Genomic DNA, 17,089 nt, shown 5'->3' with positions numbered 1-17,089 from the left:
TACTCCCACTCCTCCATGGAGAAATAGACAGTGACATCCTGACACCTTATAGGAACCTGACACACACAATGATACAGTCACCATCCAGACACATCCCTTGTCTGTTACTGGATAATGTCCCAGAATTCCCGGCACCGCTCACCTCTCCTGTCAGCAGCTCCATCATCTTCTTGGTGACTTCTAGAATCTTCTCCATGTTGTGTCTCTCAGGTTTTAGGGAGTCACATGGAGGCACTGTGATGGTCATATGATCACCTGACTTCACAAGAGGAAATCTCTGTATTGAGGAACCAATAGGAATATCATGTTAGAATCCCAGAATCCTCCTCTTTTATTAATAGCGAAAACAATGATTTCATGTAAGCTCCCAGGATCCTCCTCACCTCTCCGGTCAGCAGGTAGATGATCTCCAGGGTGAGGTTTAGTATCTTCTCAGTCATGTGACTCCGGTCCTCCTCCATCCTCATTGGTGGCGTCATTTGATCTATACAGGTCTCCTTTTAGATGGATAACTTTGGGCAATGAAAGTAAGAATTATTTGGATGGTATTGGTCACACAATAATAGGGTGTGGATGTGAGGGGGTAATAGGAGGGTTGCTGTACATTTAACAACTACTCCCCCAATGGGAACACATTCAGTTTGGACTATTTAGTGTTTGTAAATCTTTGAGGACTCTGAACCCTCTGAGCTGGTTTTCTCATTGTGTTGGCTGCATGTTGTAATGATTATCCATTGGCTGCCTATGTAGTGTAATAATTGCCCTTTGTAGGCCATGTATGGTCAGGATGGTCATTGCTTTGTCTATTTATTGTCAGTGATGTTTGTTTAAAGGAACATATTACTAGAATTTATCTCCAAAATAAAGAGAGAGGCCCAGATTCACAAAGCACTTACGCCGACGTATAACAAGATACGTCGACGTAAGTGCAAATGTGCGCCGTTGTATCTGTGCGCTGGACCCACAAACTAAGATGCGCCTAAAAACAGGCTTCATCCTGCCGATGTAACTTGCCTACGCCGGCGTAGGGTGGGCGCACATTTAGGCTGGACGCATGGTGGCGCTCCCATTGATTAGCCATTCAAATATGCAAATGAGTGAAATACGGCGATTCACGAACATACGTGCGCCCGATGCAGTGCGCGTAAGTTGTACGTCCGGCGTAAAGTTATTCCCCATAAAGGAGGTGTAACCCAGCAGCAGACATGCAAAGGTCTGCACCAGGGAACACAAGCCGGCGTATTTTACGTTGGATGTGTGTCTGGCTGGGCGTAGTTTACGTTCACGCCGTACGCAGTGATCCGGCGTAGTTTAGGCAGTTGTTCCGACGTGGTTGTGAGCATGCGCAGGGGGATGCGTCCACGTCTCGGGGAATGCGCAGTTTGTCATACGTATCTGTCTGGCGCTCGGCCCATCATTTGCTTGGGGTCACGCCTCATTTGCATGGCTCACGCCCACTTCCACCTACGCCGGCGTATGCCTTCGAAACCCAGCGCAGCGTTGGGAGCACTGGCTTGGTGAATTCCATGCTTGCCTCTCTGCGTTGCGTTGGCGTAGCATACATTATTTGCGCTACATCGGCGTAATGTGCGCCCACTCTCTGTGAATCTGGGCCAGAATGTTCCCGCCATGTACGCGGGGAAATGTTCTGACCCTGAAGGGGTTAATCTAGGTTTCCACACTATATATGTGTGCAGGGCTTTTTTTCAGGGGGAACTCAGTTCCGCCACCTCTGGCTCAGACCCTTTGGTGCCCGCTCACCACAATCACTTGTAAACACAGGAGTCTGGTTTCTGTGTTTACAAGTGACAGCTCTGCACTCTGTGTGTAACCACCTGAACTCTGCATTCTGTATGTAATACAATCCTGGTATTTAATTCCCCTTTAAGACCCTTCTACTGTTTGTGAAATCTGAACGGGGTCGTGGTTGAGTTCCTGCACCTATTTTCTGAGAAAAAAAGCTCTGTATGTGTGTATCATCATCTGCTGGAGATAAAAGACGTCACAGTGACTATCGAGGAAGAGGATGGACATGACGGGGTTACTGGGTGTAAATAGAAAATAAGATCTTATTACCTCCCCTGCTGCCACTTCCACCAATGTCTCCTCGTCTCTACTTCTTCCCAACTCACCTCTCACCTGGAAATTTCAGTCTGTATGTGACATCACTTCCTGTCTGTATTCCATAGAGATTGGCTGTCTGGGTAGAAGTAAGATCACCACCTTGTGGAGCTCAGAGAGACTGCAGCCCTGAGAACATGGCCTTGTGCTTGGTGTGTATGTACTGTACACCAATCAGCCATAACATTCTGACCACTGACAGGTGAAGTGAATAACATTGATTATCTCACTACAATGGTATTTGGAAGTGGGTGGGATATATTAGGCAGCAAGTGAACATGTTGTCCTTAAAGTTTTGATTAGTTGAAAGCAAAAAAGCAATGTTCATTGCAGTTTGTTGTGTATGGAGCTGTGTAGCAGATTGGTCAGGTTGTACATGCTGACTCATGTTCATAGTTGAAAGCGCCTACAATGGTCCCATGAGCCTCAGAACCGCAGCGCAGAGAAATGGAAGAAGGTGGCCTGGTCTGATGAATGAAGTATTCTTTTCTATTGGGTGGGTGTGTGTGCGTCACTTACCTGGGGAAGAGATGGCACCAGAATGCAGTATAGGAAGAAGACAAGCCAGAGGAGGCAGTGTGATGCTTTGTCTGGTGGAGTCCATGCCTTGATGACAGCAAAAGGGGGACCTACTCAATATTAGAGGGGTGATCATTATGTTCTGGTGGGTAGCTATAGTGTTCTGTTGGGTGGTCTTAATGTTCTTGTGGGTGGTCCTAATGTTCTGCGGGTGGGTATAATGTTCTAGTGGATGGTCCTAATGTTCTGGTGGGTTGTCCTAATATTGTGGTGGGTGGTCAAAATGTTCTGGTGGGTAGTTATAATGTTCTGGTGGGTGGCACATGAACACACAATTCAAATAAAATGAAATAAAGGAAAAGAAAATCCACCACCATTTTATTCTCAGAATAGGAAATAAATGCTAATAGGCTGCAGGAGATCTGCTGAAAAAAAGGGAAGGGGGTGGTGTGCTAGAAAGCTGCAAGAGATTTGCTGAAAAAAGGAAGGGGGCTGGGTTGGGTGCTATTGAGCTGTCAGATATCTGCTTCTTTTCAACCCCCTCCTTTTTCTTATCAGATTTCCTGCAGCTTATTAGTATTCAGTAGGGATGAGCCGAACACCCCCCTGTTCGGTTCGCACCAGAACTTGCGAACACACCAAATGTCCGTGTGAACTTTAGAACCCTGTTAAAGTCTATGGGACTCGAACGTTTGAAATCTAAAGCGCTAATTTTAAAGGCTAGTATGCAAGTTATTGTCCTAAAAAGTGTTTGGGGACCTGGGTCCTGTTTGGGGGAACTCCACGCCATTTTTTTTAATTTGGGGTGGAGTTCCCCTTAAAATCCACACCGGCCCTTCAGGTCTGGAATGGATATTAAGGGGAATCCAGCCGTCAATTTTAAAAAAAAATAACGTGGGGTTCTCCCCAAATATCCATTCCAGACCCTTCAGGTCTGGTGTGGATTTTAAGGGGAAGTCCACCCCAAATTAAAAAAAAATGGCGTGGAGTTCCCCCAAAAATTCACACCAGACCCCTTATCCGAGCACGTTAACCTGGCCGGCCGCAGAAAAGAGGGGGGGACAGAGTGCGGCCCCCCTCTCCTGAACCGTACAAGGCCACATGCCCTCAACATGGGGAGGATGTCCCCATGTTGATGGGGACAAGGGCCTCATGCCCACAACCCTTGCCCGGTGGTTGTGGGGGTCTGCGGGCGGGGGGCTTATCAGAATCTGGAAGACCCCTTTAACAAAGGGGACCCCCAGATCCTGCCCCCCCCTATGTGAATTGGTAATGGGGTACATTGTACCCCTACCATTTCACGAAGGAAGTGTAAATAGTTTGAAAAAAACACACACACACACCGTAGAAAAAAGTCCTTTATTAATAAAAAAAAAAGAAAAATAATCCAGCGGTGGTAATCAACATGGGGACATCCTCCCCATGTTGAGGGCATGTGACCTGGTACGGTTCAGGAGAGGGGGGGGCCGCACTCTGTCCCCCCCTCTTTTCTGCGGCTGGCCAGGTTAACGTGCTCGGATAAGGGGTCTGGTGTGAATTTTTGGGGGAACTCCACTCCATTTCTTTTTATTTGGGGTGGAGTTCCCCTTAAAATCCACACCAGACCTGAAGGGTCTGGAATGGATATTTGGGGGGAACCCCACATCATTTTTTTTTAAGTTGACGGCGGGGTTCCCCTTAATATCCATTCCAGACCTGAAGGGCCTGGTAATAAAATTTGGGGGGACCCCCACGCTATTTTTTTTAATGAATGAATTCTCTCTGAATTGCCAGAGCCGACAATTCATTATAGCCGCAAGTCCGGTTTTAAAAGACTTTTTTCCCTTTCAGAAATGACACTTTGTGCAGGGACAGTTCTATGTACTGGAAAAATGTGCTATTTCACATGCTAAATTTACACCCCCCTAGGTACGAAATTTAAAGGAATATTTCACTTAATTGTTTCACTTTTAGCATTATTAAATTCACTGCTCCCGAAAAAAACTGCAGTTTTTAAAACTTTTTTTTGCATTGATACATGTCCCCTGAGACAGGACCCAGGTCCCCAAACACTTTTTAGCACAATAAATTGCATATTAGCCTTTAAAATTAGCACTTTAGTTTTCTCCCATAGACTTTAACAGGGTGTTCCACGGCTTTTCGAATTTGCCGCGAACACCCCTAATTGTTCGTTGTTCGGGTCGAACATGAGTTCGACTCGAACTCTAAGCTCATCCCTAGTATTCAGTTGTGTGTTTTTTTTCCCCCAGCAGATCATCTGCAAACTATTATAACTAGGGTTGTCCCAATACCACTTTTTTAGGACCGAGTACAAGTACCGATACTTTTTATCAAGTACTCGCCGATACCGATTACCGATACTTTTTTAAAATCTCATGTGACAGTGGCACATGTGTCAGTATTTTTTTTTTTATCATTTTTATTTTTTACAATTTTTTTTTTTTTTTACAATGCTTCCTTCCCTGGGGCGGGGGGGGGGGGGGGGGTGGACAGTGTCAGTGTGTTTTTTGTATTTTTTTTTACATTTTTTTTTATTATTTATTGCAATTCCTTTTTTTTTTTTTTTTATCAGCCCTTTTGGGGGCTTTGGTGAGATATCAGGGGTCTTGGAAAAAGAGGGATAGGATCTGGCTGGTCTAGACTGAAAAATAGTATCATTGACAAGAGCACCTCATCCCAAATTTATATATGGGAAAGTCGAACAATGGCGGGACTATAACGGTGCAAGCAGAAACCCATAAAGAAAAATAGAACAAGTACTATAAATTTTAATGGTTTATTTAAAAAAATATAGCGTCAGGTTGTAGGATATATCTTAGACTCTAACGGAGCCCAATTCATAAATCAAAACAACCTGGACAGGTATAACAATGTTAAAAGGTTTCCATAACAGACATAAATACTGTAGCAGAGATCACAACCCGGTTGGTAAACCCTATATATTTCGCCTGGTTAGGCTTCTTCAGGGGTGGTTGAGATCAGAGTTTGGATTCTGATAATAACATACAGAGAAAAGAAAGACAATTAGTGATTTATACACAGATATATTAAATATACATAAACAATAAATAGAGTATATAAAGTCGCTCTGTCAGTGTATATCAACATAATGCCCACCTGCTGGTCCGTAGTGGATGTAAACAAACAACAGGGTGTATATTACCCTGATACCATCACCTGCCTGAAAAATCAGGCCAGATGGACACAAGTTGACAGCCAAAAGGACAACCTAGGCAGGAAAAGTGAAAAACCGCTGCAGATGAGATTCACACAGTCCCCAACCATCGGAGAGGCAGGGGGCGGCACCCAGAAGCAAAGTGGCCAACTGTGGAGAAGAGTAGTAATATCAATATCTATTGTAAAGTACATAAGGAAATATTTATTTAATAAAGAGTAAAGATAGAGTGTACACTCACAGTGCTTAGGTATACAGGTATAGCATCTGTGGAGGCTTATGCCTAGCTTGAGACGGGAGGCTAGTCAAATTTGTGACAAGCTGATCCAAATGTTGTGTCAACCAAAAAAATAATAAAAAAATATAAAAAAGAAAACAGTTAGAGATCAAGCAAGAAAAATAAATGAATAGAATGAAAAAATATGGAATAAATAAAAGAAAAGTAAAATGAAACAGACAGTTTGTTTCTATATCATATTTAAAATAAATATAGTGATCATCAGCAAGAAGACTATTCCATAGTAAAGAAAATCCAGAACAGGAAGAAAAAAGAAGAAATAGTTGAGAAAATAACAAGTCAAGAGACTTAGACACGCAAAGGAAACAAATTAGTATAGTAAGCAACTGGTAGGCATGATAGGGAGAGTACCTGGTTCGTCTGTCTTAGCAGCATAAGTTAGCTCCACAGGAGTGCACAGCACACTGACGCTCCACAGCCAGACACAGTCCAGATATATCCCTTAGCCCCTCCCACACGTCCATGCGTCATAGGAGGCGCGGTCGGGCGTGAGCGGACACAAAGTGCCAGTGCACAGACACCCAAGCTGATGCTGGACCGGAGGCCTACAATCCCCAGCAACCCCTGGGTTGGAAGGCGTGGACGGTCGAATAATCGGCCAATCACAACGCGCCGGGGGAGGGGCACCGCCGTACAGCGGAGCGGCTCGTAGACAAGGAGAGAAACCCAAGTCCAAAAGCCGGGAGTGGCCGAATCACCGATGGAAGGGGAGGGGAATCAGCAAGCAGGAGGGGGAAAGAGAGCACTGGCAAAAACGGGCTCACAAAGTGAAGCCCTTGGGTGTCCAGATGGAGGGGGACAAAAGGCGAAAAGACAAACGCAGCAGCATCATAAATCCTGCAGATGATATAGGATTGTCCAATAGGCAAAGAAATTGCAACTTGGAAAAATAAAAATAAAAAGGATAAGTCAAGGCCCGTACCTGAAAGGTGCAGGGTCATTGAAAAAAACCAACATGGATATAGGCAGGGTGGCAGAAGCACATATACAATAGCAGAGCGATTCACAACAAAGTTCATATAAATGGACAATACTCATAAAGCAGAAAAATATAATTGAAGGTCAAACATTTCTGGGGCAATCATATATATAAATAGAATCCCATGCATATATATACACATTAGCAAAATGCCAAAATAGCGGGGATAGTGGAAAGGGAGGAAAGGAAGAGAGGGGGGAAAAAGGAGAGAGGGGGGGGGGAGGGGAGAAACAGGAAGCCAGGGAGAGGGGAAAAGAGGGAATTGGAACCAAATAGCAAAGGGAAGGGAATGTGAAACAAAACAGACAGAGGATGCAGAATGACAAGCATCATATAGTCCATGCTGGAACAACTCAGGCAGTCGCCCGATGAAGGCATGGCAAGCCCAAAGATGGAGCACAGGAAAAGATGGGATTGGGACATACAGACTAGGTAGCCCTTACAGGAAAGATTTAAAGCTGATATATTCATTCAGTCCTGGGTAATGGGTGGCGTTTAAAGTTTGTATCCATTTAGTTTCAAGTTGCAGAAGACTGCGGTCAATACCCCCACCCCTAACGTGTGTGGGCACATGTTCCAGGGCAGTGAATTTAACCATATTAGGCTCAAAATTGTGTTCATGTCCCACATGCCTACTGATGGCAGTGGTAGACTGTTTTTTCCGTATGGGAGCAATATGATCCGATATTCGTTTGTGGAAAGGTCTCTTCGTCTTGCCTACGTAGAAGCACCCACACATGCATTTGGCCAGGTACACCACGCCGACAGTCTGGCATGTGACCCGATGCCGAATAGTGTGGGTACGTCCGCCGGGCAACACGACTGTAGATCCACTCAAAATAAAAGGACACATGTGGCATCCCTTGCATGAGAAGGTACCATTAATTGTGTGTGAAGAGTTTTCTAAGGGATTATAATGACTCCGAACAAGTTTGTCCCGCAGAGATGGTGCTCTGCGGTAGGTAACTTCAGGTCGATCCTTGATAAATTTGTTGACAGTGTTATCCGCCAATAATAATGGCCAATATCTATCCAAAATTTCCCTAAACTGTGTATGGCAAGCAGAATATTGAGTAAGCAGACGTATTGGTTGCAGGGAGTTAACCTTTCGGGAGGGAAAAATCAAGTCCCTGCGGTCGATACTCGCAGCTCGATTGTAAGCCTTCTTCAGGATATTGTGACTGTAACCCCTATCCTTCAAACGGCAGTATAGGTTTCTAGCAGCTATTTCATAATCATTCTTGAGGACACAATTCCTCTTTAGTCTAATGTATTGGCTGTAGGGTATACTTTTTACAAGCGACTGCGGGTGGCCACTAGAGGCATGCAGAATAGTATTACCTGCAGAAGGCTTACGAAAGAGAGAGGAGTAGACAGTTCCATCAGATCCAATGAAGATGGTAAGATCGAGAAAATTGATCGATTTACGACTGCATTCCATGGTGAACTTAAGATTAAAGGTATTTTTGGCCAATCTCTTCATAAATGAGTCAAGTTCTGCTCTGCTACCAGACCATAATAGCAGAACGTCATCGATGTATCTGTACCACGAAATAACGTGGCACAGATACATCGAGGAATCCTCATCAGAAAAAAGCTCCTTCTCCCACCCCCCCAGGTACAGGTTGGCATACGATGGGGCACATTTAGTCCCCATCGCAACCCCCTGCACCTGGAGGAAGTGGGAGAGTCCAAACATGAACACATTTCTGGTGAGAATGAACTTTAATATATCCAAAATAAATACGTTATAAGGCTCTGCCTGATCGCCTCTATCCTTGAGGATTTTGCCCACAACTTCAATGCCCCTATCGTGTGGGATTGCGTTATAAAGGCTTTCAATATCGATAGCAACCAGCCAGGTATTGGGTGGGACTGATATGCCATCGATAGTTTGCAAAAGGTCAATCGTGTCCTTGATGTACGAGGACAGGGCGGTAACATGCGGGCGAAGGTAATTATCTACCAGGGAGCTGGCATTCTCTGTTAGTCCTGCACAGCCCGATACTATAGGTCTCCCTGGTGGACATTTTAAAGATTTGTGAATCTTTGGTAGGGCGTACATTGTAGGGACCTTAGGTTCCTGAATGTTCAAAAAGTTCCACGTATCCTTATCAATCAGGCCCTGATGATAGGCCTGAGTGATAAGGGCGTAGTATTCATTATTAAAGCTTAGAATTACCGACTGAGGTATTGGGCGGTACCAATCCTCGTTTTCAAGGATCTTTAAACACATGCGTTCGTAGTCCTTTAAGTCCATGACTACTACGTTGCCCCCTTTGTCAGAGGGTTTAATTATTATGGAGCGATTATCCTGAAGATTTCTGAGGGCTTGTCGTTGATTGAAAGTGAGGTTCGAAGAATTATTAGAGAGGTCAATTTTCTCGACCTCTCTTGTGGTCTGCTGGACAAATGACCATATACTGGCATTTTTGTTCAGGAGAGGAAAATTTAACGATTTGGGTTTGAAGGACATAGGTGGAGGAAAAGTGACCCCAGAGGTACAAATTCCCAAGGTGGGTGGTACCAAGGGGGAATCGTCATCCACATGTCCCTCCTCCCATAGTTCCATCAGAGTCTCGATGGCCTGTATCTCATCGGCATCATTTTTAAGTTGTTCAAAGTTTCTATTATCTGACTCAGTAGATGGTTTGTCATAGATAACCTTGAACATTAATTTCCGGGCAAAGAGATGAATGTCTTTAATCATTTGAAATTTATCACCTCCGATGGATGGACAGAAGGTAAGTCCAAGCTTGAGGACATCAATCTCATGTCCACTCAAGGAAGTGGATGATAGATTGATGACCTCAAGATCCAAAGAGGGCGTACTCACTTCGTCGAGGGTATCGGGGTGGATGATAGTTCCATCTGTTTGCCTAAAAAAGTTGGTGCAGTTTTGGGATCTATACTTGCCGAGCTTTGGGGAAAGAGTGAAGATACATGTGAGGATACATTGGGTTCGCTTACCCGTCTCGTCGGGGTGGTGTGGGGTGTCATTAACAGAGGCGACGTAAGTGCCGGAGCTCGCGGAGGGTGCGCTAGTAAAGCATTCGTCACCTGTGGGGTATCAGGATGCAAGATTCGTGATAAGGAAGATGGACGAAAATTATCTAAAATAGAAGAGTTAGTAGGTAAACGCTTAGTGGTGTTGAGACCGGTTTGTGATAAAGATTCTGAGGATGTAGATTTTCGGTCATTTTTACGTTTCCGTGGGAAACGATCATGAGACATCTCTCGGTAAACAGTTGACTGACTTGATGCTGTAGAGGAAGCAGAAGTGACATTTGGTATGTTAGTCAGATTAGCAGGTACATTGCGTGTAGAAGGATGGGCTGTGGGTTTGTTGAAAGTTGGTTGATTCCATTTATAAGCATACTTATTGTCATATGCAGCCTTATCTCTAAGGTATTTGCCCTCCTTAAAATTAATTAGGTCAGTGGTATACTCTTCCAAATGTTCTTTAAGGGATTTCTCCCTCTCAATGAACAGCGGATTTGATGTCGACAATACCAATTCAATGTACCAGGCATTGACCTGAACATCAAGATCCTCAATTTCAGCTTCGTATTGGTTGCATAAGATGTTCATCATTTCGAACGAACAAGACTGTAAGTTCTGTTCCCATCTAAGTTTAAGGGCGTCATCTACCTTTTTAAGATTGGGGAATATTTGTATCCTCAGGCCCCATGGGGTGATCTGATTTTCAACATATTTGATAAAGTATTGTTTATGCCAAAATATTCTGACCTTTTTTTCCAAAAGTCGTTGTAATCTAGGGAATGCTCGATCAAGCTCAGGAATAGTTATATCGGCATTATTTGTATTGGACTGGATTTTGAACATAAAGCCTTCCCATGCAGCGCCACGAAAGTCTGCCATGCCAGCAGCAAAAGACGGCCTGAGAAGAAAAAGCCAGCAGAGAAAAATAAACAGATAATACAAACAAAAAACAGTGCAACATACACCGGGTGTCCTGTAGCAGGTGAGGTGGGAGTCTGCACCGTACACGGCAACCAGGTGGGGATGACAGTGATGCACACTCAAGGTGCTGGAGACACTGTCAGTGGGGAATAACTAGACAAGGGGCAAAGAAGGGGATCCAGGAGGGATACTTGAAAAAAGAGGGGGGAGGGGGACTAGATGGCAAAGTGGTGGAAACTAAGTCCTAAACAGATATTAGCATATACATCAACATATATATACACCACAGTCAAAATGTCATGTATTCATAAATAGAGCCAGAGGCATCATATTTTAGTTAGAGATTGCTAGGCCACTCAGATCCAGATATGATGTATTAAAACATCCAAGAAAATATTTGGAAAAAGAGGGATAGGATCTGGCTGGTCTAGACTGAAAAATAGTATCATTGACAAGAGCACCTCATCCCAAATTTATATATGGGAAAGTCGAACAATGGCGGGACTATAACGGTGCAAGCAGAAACCCATAAAGAAAAATAGAACAAGTACTATAAATTTTAATGGTTTATTTAAAAAAATATAGCGTCAGGTTGTAGGATATATCTTAGACTCTAACGGAGCCCAATTCATAAATCAAAACAACCTGGACAGGTATAACAATGTTAAAAGGTTTCCATAACAGACATAAATACTGTAGCAGAGATCACAACCCGGTTGGTAAACCCTATATATTTCGCCTGGTTAGGCTTCTTCAGGGGTGGTTGAGATCAGAGTTTGGATTCTGATAATAACATACAGAGAAAAGAAAGACAATTAGTGATTTATACACAGATATATTAAATATACATAAACAATAAATAGAGTATATAAAGTCGCTCTGTCAGTGTATATCAACATAATGCCCACCTGCTGGTCCGTAGTGGATGTAAACAAACAACAGGGTGTATATTACCCTGATACCATCACCTGCCTGAAAAATCAGGCCAGATGGACACAAGTTGACAGCCAAAAGGACAACCTAGGCAGGAAAAGTGAAAAACCGCTGCAGATGAGATTCACACAGTCCCCAACCATCGGAGAGGCAGGGGGCGGCACCCAGAAGCAAAGTGGCCAACTGTGGAGAAGAGTAGTAATATCAATATCTATTGTAAAGTACATAAGGAAATATTTATTTAATAAAGAGTAAAGATAGAGTGTACACTCACAGTGCTTAGGTATACAGGTATAGCATCTGTGGAGGCTTATGCCTAGCTTGAGACGGGAGGCTAGTCAAATTTGTGACAAGCTGATCCAAATGTTGTGTCAACCAAAAAAATAATAAAAAAATATAAAAAAGAAAACAGTTAGAGATCAAGCAAGAAAAATAAATGAATAGAATGAAAAAATATGGAATAAATAAAAGAAAAGTAAAATGAAACAGACAGTTTGTTTCTATATCATATTTAAAATAAATATAGTGATCATCAGCAAGAAGACTATTCCATAGTAAAGAAAATCCAGAACAGGAAGAAAAAAGAAGAAATAGTTGAGAAAATAACAAGTCAAGAGACTTAGACACGCAAAGGAAACAAATTAGTATAGTAAGCAACTGGTAGGCATGATAGGGAGAGTACCTGGTTCGTCTGTCTTAGCAGCATAAGTTAGCTCCACAGGAGTGCACAGCACACTGACGCTCCACAGCCAGACACAGTCCAGATATATCCCTTAGCCCCTCCCACACGTCCATGCGTCATAGGAGGCGCGGTCGGGCGTGAGCGGACACAAAGTGCCAGTGCACAGACACCCAAGCTGATGCTGGACCGGAGGCCTACAATCCCCAGCAACCCCTGGGTTGGAAGGCGTGGACGGTCGAATAATCGGCCAATCACAACGCGCCGGGGGAGGGGCACCGCCGTACAGCGGAGCGGCTCGTAGACAAGGAGAGAAACCCAAGTCCAAAAGCCGGGAGTGGCCGAATCACCGATGGAAGGGGAGGGGAATCAGCAAGCAGGAGGGGGAAAGAGAGCACTGGCAAAAACGGGCTCACAAAGTGAAGCCCTTGGGTGTCCAGATGGAGGGGGACAAAAGGCGAAAAGACAAACGCAGCAGCATCATAAATCCTGCAGATGATATAGGATTGTCCAATAGGCAAAGAAATTGCAACTTGGAAAAATAAAAATAAAAAGGATAAGTCAAGGCCCGTACCTGAAAGGTGCAGGGTCATTGAAAAAAACCAACATGGATATAGGCAGGGTGGCAGAAGCACATATACAATAGCAGAGCGATTCACAACAAAGTTCATATAAATGGACAATACTCATAAAGCAGAAAAATATAATTGAAGGTCAAACATTTCTGGGGCAATCATATATATAAATAGAATCCCATGCATATATATACACATTAGCAAAATGCCAAAATAGCGGGGATAGTGGAAAGGGAGGAAAGGAAGAGAGGGGGGGAAAAAGGAGAGAGGGGGGGGGAGGGGAGAAACAGGAAGCCAGGGAGAGGGGAAAAGAGGGAATTGGAACCAAATAGCAAAGGGAAGGGAATGTGAAACAAAACAGACAGAGGATGCAGAATGACAAGCATCATATAGTCCATGCTGGAACAACTCAGGCAGTCGCCCGATGAAGGCATGGCAAGCCCAAAGATGGAGCACAGGAAAAGATGGGATTGGGACATACAGACTAGGTAGCCCTTACAGGAAAGATTTAAAGCTGATATATTCATTCAGTCCTGGGTAATGGGTGGCGTTTAAAGTTTGTATCCATTTAGTTTCAAGTTGCAGAAGACTGCGGTCAATACCCCCACCCCTAACGTGTGTGGGCACATGTTCCAGGGCAGTGAATTTAACCATATTAGGCTCAAAATTGTGTTCATGTCCCACATGCCTACTGATGGCAGTGGTAGACTGTTTTTTCCGTATGGGAGCAATATGATCCGATATTCGTTTGTGGAAAGGTCTCTTCGTCTTGCCTACGTAGAAGCACCCACACATGCATTTGGCCAGGTACACCACGCCGACAGTCTGGCATGTGACCCGATGCCGAATAGTGTGGGTACGTCCGCCGGGCAACACGACTGTAGATCCACTCAAAATAAAAGGACACATGTGGCATCCCTTGCATGAGAAGGTACCATTAATTGTGTGTGAAGAGTTTTCTAAGGGATTATAATGACTCCGAACAAGTTTGTCCCGCAGAGATGGTGCTCTGCGGTAGGTAACTTCAGGTCGATCCTTGATAAATTTGTTGACAGTGTTATCCGCCAATAATAATGGCCAATATCTATCCAAAATTTCTCTAAACTGTGTATGGCAAGCAGAATATTGAGTAAGCAGACGTATTGGTTGCAGGGAGTTAACCTTTCGGGAGGGAAAAATCAAGTCCCTGCGGTCGATACTCGCAGCTCGATTGTAAGCCTTCTTCAGGATATTGTGACTGTAACCCCTATCCTTCAAACGGCAGTATAGGTTTCTAGCAGCTATTTCATAATCATTCTTGAGGACACAATTCCTCTTTAGTCTAATGTATTGGCTGTAGGGTATACTTTTTACAAGCGACTGCGGGTGGCCACTAGAGGCATGCAGAATAGTATTACCTGCAGAAGGCTTACGAAAGAGAGAGGAGTAGACAGTTCCATCAGATCCAATGAAGATGGTAAGATCGAGAAAATTGATCGATTTACGACTGCATTCCATGGTGAACTTAAGATTAAAGGTATTTTTGGCCAATCTCTTCATAAATGAGTCAAGTTCTGCTCTGCTACCAGACCATAATAGCAGAACGTCATCGATGTATCTGTACCACGAAATAACGTGGCACAGATACATCGAGGAATCCTCATCAGAAAAAAGCTCCTTCTCCCACCCCCCCAGGTACAGGTTGGCATACGATGGGGCACATTTAGTCCCCATCGCAACCCCCTGCACCTGGAGGAAGTGGGAGAGTCCAAACATGAACACATTTCTGGTGAGAATGAACTTTAATATATCCAAAATAAATACGTTATAAGGCTCTGCCTGATCGCCTCTATCCTTGAGGATTTTGCCCACAACTTCAATGCCCCTATCGTGTGGGATTGCGTTATAAAGGCTTTCAATATCGATAGCAACCAGCCAGGTATTGGGTGGGACTGATATGCCATCGATAGTTTGCAAAAGGTCAATCGTGTCCTTGATGTACGAGGACAGGGCGGTAACATGCGGGCGAAGGTAATTATCTACCAGGGAGCTGGCATTCTCTGTTAGTCCTGCACAGCCCGATACTATAGGTCTCCCTGGTGGACATTTTAAAGATTTGTGAATCTTTGGTAGGGCGTACATTGTAGGGACCTTAGGTTCCTGAATGTTCAAAAAGTTCCACGTATCCTTATCAATCAGGCCCTGATGATAGGCCTGAGTGATAAGGGCGTAGTATTCATTATTAAAGCTTAGAATTACCGACTGAGGTATTGGGCGGTACCAATCCTCGTTTTCAAGGATCTTTAAACACATGCGTTCGTAGTCCTTTAAGTCCATGACTACTACGTTGCCCCCTTTGTCAGAGGGTTTAATTATTATTATTATTATTATGGAGCGATTATCCTCTTTTTTCTTCCTGTTCTGGATTTTCTTTACTATGGAATAGTCTTCTTGCTGATGATCACTATATTTATTTTAAATATGATATAGAAACAAACTGTCTGTTTCATTTTACTTTTCTTTTATTTATTCCATATTTTTTCATTCTATTCATTTATTTTTCTTGCTTGATCTCTAACTGTTTTCTTTTTTATATTTTTTTAATATTTTTTTGGTTGACACAACATTTGGATCAGCTTGTCACAAATTTGACTAGCCTCCCGTCTCAAGCTAGGCATAAGCCTCCACAGATGCTATACCTGTATACCTAAGCACTGTGAGTGTACACTCTATCTTTACTCTTTATTAAATAAATATTTCCTTATGTACTTTACAATAGATATTGATATTACTACTCTTCTCCACAGTTGGCCACTTTGCTTCTGGGTGCCGCCCCCTGCCTCTCCGATGGTTGGGGACTGTGTGAATCTCATCTGCAGCGGTTTTTTCACTTTTCCTGCCTAGGTTGTCCTTTTGGCTGTCAACTTGTGTCCATCTGGCCTGATTTTTCAGGCAGGTGATGGTATCAGGGTAATATACACCCTGTTGTTTGTTTACATCCACTACGGACCAGCAGGTGGGCATTATGTTGATATACACTGACAGAGCGACTTTATATACTCTATTTATTGTTTATGTATATTTAATATATCTGTGTATAAATCACTAATTGTCTTTCTTTTCTCTGTATGTTATTATCAGAATCCAAACTCTGATCTCAACCACCCCTGAAGAAGCCTAACCAGGCGAAATATATAGGGTTTACCAACCGGGTTGTGATCTCTGCTACAGTATTTATGTCTGTTATGGAAACCTTTTAACATTGTTATACCTGTCCAGGTTGTTTTGATTTATGAATTGGGCTCCGTTAGAGTCTAAGATATATCCTACAACCTGACGCTATATTTTTTTAAATAAACCATTAAAATTTATAGTACTTGTTCTATTTTTCTTTATGGGTTTCTGCTTGCACCGTTATAGTCCCGCCATTGTTCGACTTTCCCATATATCAGGGGTCTTCACAGACCTCTGACATCTCTCCTCTGAGACAGAGAAAGGGACTAGGGAAACAATTTCCCCAGTCCCTTTCTCTGCAGCCTAAGCTGTACTGAAAATGAGAGAAGACAGCGGCTTCTCTTCATTCATAAACTGAAACGTTGTAAACACTGTTTACGATGTTTCAGTTATGTGAATGTAAAGAGCAGAGTCATCACTGTACATTCGGAAAAGGTAGGAGCCGGATTTACCGGCTCCTACCGCCGCTCTCCATCCTGACAGATCATCTCCATCCAGGACACGGCGGCAGCACGGGAGGGGGGGACACGGTGGCAGCACAGGGGGGGGAACACGGCGGCAGCAGGGGGAGGGAGAAACACGGCAGCAGCACGGACGGAGAGAGAGGGGGGGAGAAACACGGCGGCAGCATGGGGGGGGGAAACACGGCGGCAGCACGGGGGGGGGGAACACG

The 17,089-nt window shown here is 43.8% G+C and overlaps 1 protein-coding gene and 2 long non-coding RNA genes across 3 annotated transcripts in view; 1 reads left to right on the top strand and 2 right to left on the bottom strand.

Annotated features, from left to right (window-relative positions):
• LOC120935479 (oocyte zinc finger protein XlCOF6-like) overlaps positions 1–17,089 on the top strand; it is a 94,024-nt gene that overhangs the window by 68,078 nt on the left and 8,857 nt on the right. The gene's annotated exons all lie outside the window — the stretch shown is intronic.
• On the bottom strand, positions 5,497–6,512 carry LOC120935851. The gene is made up of 4 exons (XR_005748537.1): positions 6,465–6,512; positions 6,057–6,136; positions 5,758–5,965; positions 5,497–5,632 (listed from the first exon to the last, which is right to left on the bottom strand). It is a non-coding gene; the product is annotated as an uncharacterized LOC120935851 (long non-coding RNA).
• LOC120935850 lies at positions 11,664–12,679 on the bottom strand. The gene is made up of 4 exons (XR_005748536.1): positions 12,632–12,679; positions 12,224–12,303; positions 11,925–12,132; positions 11,664–11,799 (listed from the first exon to the last, which is right to left on the bottom strand). It is a non-coding gene; the product is annotated as an uncharacterized LOC120935850 (long non-coding RNA).

The sequence above is a fragment of the Rana temporaria genome, chromosome 4 (assembly GCF_905171775.1).
Source record: "Rana temporaria chromosome 4, aRanTem1.1, whole genome shotgun sequence".
Lineage (NCBI taxonomy): Eukaryota > Metazoa > Chordata > Amphibia > Anura > Ranidae > Rana > Rana temporaria.
This window is presented reverse-complemented; position numbering and strand designations above follow the sequence as displayed.